Genomic DNA, 3470 nt, shown 5'->3' with positions numbered 1-3470 from the left:
TTAAACAATCATCGGATCTGATCTGATAGTTAGAATCACTAGTCGACTCACATTGTATTCTTTAGCTTGTAATTTGGTATCACACTTTTGAGTTTCACAAATTTACTGAAGATAAACCGGTTTAGCTTTTAATTCTACTAGAATCGAACCATCATCAGATAAGGTTAATTGAGTATTCATCGCTCTTAAAGCAAATAAAGATTTTCTATTCAGAGCATTCGCAACTACATTCACTTTCCTTGGATGATAATCAATCACTAACTCATAGTCTTTTAGCAGCTCGAGCCATCTTCGTTGTCGCAAAGTCAAATCTTTCTGAGTTATTATATATTTCAAACTCTTGTGATCGGTAAAGATATGACATTTCTCACTGTACAAATGATGTCACCAAATTTTCAATGCTAATACAATAGCAGCCAACTCTAAATCATGTGTTGGATAATTCTTTTCATGCGGCTTCAAACTGTCTGGAGGCATAAGCTATCATTTTTTCTTCTTGCATCAAAACACAACCCAAACCACTCAATAACGCGTCACTGTAAATCACAAACTCTTTACCTGACTTAGGTTGAACTAATGCTGGTGCCTGGGTTAACAATGCTTTCAACTGATCAAAACTCTATTGACATTTATCTGACCACTCGAATTTCACATCTTTCTATGGTAATCTAGTCATCAGTGTAGCAATCATCGAAAATCCTTTGACAAAACATCAATAATAACCAGCTAGTCCCAAAAACTTTTGAAATTGGATACAATTCTCGATGGTTTCTAGTCAACAACTGTTGAAATTTTACTCGGATCAACTCTTATACCTTTCGCTAAAGCAATGTGCCCTAAAAATTTGACTTCTCTGAGCCAAAACTCACATTTATTGAATTTAGCAAACAGTTGCTTATCTCTCAAAGTTTGTAACACAATTCTCAAATGCTCGGCATGCTTAGACTCATCTCGAGAATATATCAGAATGTCGTCAATGAACACAGCAATAAATCTATCTAAATACAGTCTAAAAATATGATTCATCAAATCCATAAAAATCGCAGGAGCATTAGTCAATCCGAATGGCATAACAAGAAATTCATAATGTCCATACCTCGTTCTAAACGTAGTTTTTGTTACATCAGAATCCCTAACTCGCAACTGGTAATAGCCATATCTCAAATCAATCTTCAAAAACACTGTTGCCCATTTCAACTGATCAAACAAATCATCAATTATCGATAAAGGATATTTGTTCTTTATCATAACTTTGTTGAGTTGTCGATAATCAATACACATTCTCATTGACCCGTCTTTCTTCTTCAGAAACAACACTGGTGCATCCCAGGGCAAAAAACTAGGTCGTGCAAAAATTCAATCCGTTAACTCTTGCAACTGAGCTTTTAACTCTTTCAATTCTATCAAAGCCATTCTGTACGGAGCTATAGATATCGGTGATGTTCCTGACACTAATTCCATAGCAAATTCAACCTCTTTAATCGGTGGTAACCTAGTCAACTCTTCTGGAAATACATCCAAATACCCACAGACAACTGGCACAGATTCAATCTTTGGTTTAGACACTTTTGTTTCTAAAACATAAGCAAGATAAGCTTCACTACCTTTTCTCACACATTGTTGAGCTGACATAGACGAAATCCCAATAGGCAATTCACTCGTTTCATTTAATTCAATTCAAATGATTTCACTATTCTGACATTTCAATTCAATAGTGTTTCGTCAACAATTCACAACAACATTATATAGAGTCAACCAATCCATACCCAGAATTACATCGAACTCATCAAATGGAAAAAGCATCAAATCAGCCTGAAAATAGTAACTCCGAGTCATTAAAGGATAGTTCTTGCAAACTTTATCAACTAAAACATACTTACTTAAAGGGTTCGATACTTTAATCACAAACTCAGTAGACTCAACAGGAAAATTTTTACTAGACACTAAATTCATATAGATATACAAATGAGTTGATCCAGGATCAATTAAGGCAATCACATTAGTGTCATAAAGAGAGAATGTACCAGTGATAACATCGGGTGATGACGCCTCTTCGCGAGCGCGAATAGCGTAAGCTTTAGTAGGTGCTCTAGGTTCAGATCTCATAGTCAAATCTTTTGTTGCACCTCTACTACTGGTCACATTTCTCATATTACTCGGTGGCTTCCCTCTAGTGGTTGTATTACTCAGTCTTACATTCTAAAACTTATCTTTCTCAACTAATTCAGGGCAATCCTGTATGAAATGATCTTGCGAACCACATTTGAAACAAGCCTTGTCATTCATTCTACATTCTCCAGGATGCCGTGTTCCACATCATTGACATTCAAGTCTACAGTTTCTCACACTACCAACACATGATACTGATGTAGCTTGAGCTTTAGGACTTGAGTATTGTTTTCCATGATCTTTGTTCGAATACCCGATTGAAGCATTTGAATCTCTAAATTTCTTTGACGAATATTGATATGGCTTAATCATCGATCTTTTTCTCGAGTCTCTAGCCTCTGGATCTGCTTTTGTAACACCCCAAACCCGGCCTAGACGTTCTGGTCGAATCTGTGATGTGAAATTGAAGTGTTTTTCCAAAACACAAATTGACAAAAATTCGTTTTTCATAAAAACTTCTTTAGATTCTAAATAAAAGGTTAGGATGACTAGTTCCTTGTGAAAACTCAAGTTATTTAAGCAAAATATTAATTATACTAGTGTCTCAAATTTTAAAATAGTGTTTGTTGCGGAAGCTTTTAAAACCTATGGTGTAAGCGCGATGATTTCAGAAAAACATTGGTTTGTGCTTTCTTGAAAATATGAGTCCTATTACTAACAGGTAAAATTAAAGTAATTAAATCCCCAAATTAAAATAAACTTTAAAAGACCTTATTACATAACGAAAACCCAATATCAAATAAAATCTAAATTATAGTATTTTAAATAAATTAACTACGTCGAGTGGCCACCTTCGAGTCCTCTGTGGCCTCGATCCGTCTAAGCCTGGGGATTTCCTACACAGATAACAGATGGGTGAGTTTTTGAAAACTCAGTGTGTGAAATCCCAAAATAACAAACAATCAAAGTAAACGCAATTTGACCCTAGGCCTGTTAGTTCCGGTTTGGGCCTTAGCCCCTTTTTCAGTAAAAGTATCAGTTTGGGCCTGAGCCTATTTCAGTAACAGAAGCAGTTTGGGCCTTATCCAATTTCAGTACAGTATGCAAACGAAGAATCTTACCCAATCCAACCGCTACACACTATCTCTGTACCAGCCTTATACACCATGTAGGGATAAAATCAACCCACCTAACCCTACACACCAAGTCGTACCGATTTCGGTACTAAAATAGTATTTGCAGTAAAGCTGCCAGTAATAGGCTTATAGCCTTTCAGTATACTTTCTCCAAAATCATATATCCCACCCCATGTAATGCAACATAATATCATATGTGCATGTAGAAATGTCATGCTAAAAAAC

The sequence above is a fragment of the Gossypium arboreum genome, chromosome 6, assembly GCF_025698485.1.
Source record: "Gossypium arboreum isolate Shixiya-1 chromosome 6, ASM2569848v2, whole genome shotgun sequence".
NCBI lineage: Eukaryota > Viridiplantae > Streptophyta > Magnoliopsida > Malvales > Malvaceae > Gossypium > Gossypium arboreum.
The sequence above is the reverse complement of the archived record's forward strand: the minus strand, read 5'-3'. Positions refer to the sequence as shown.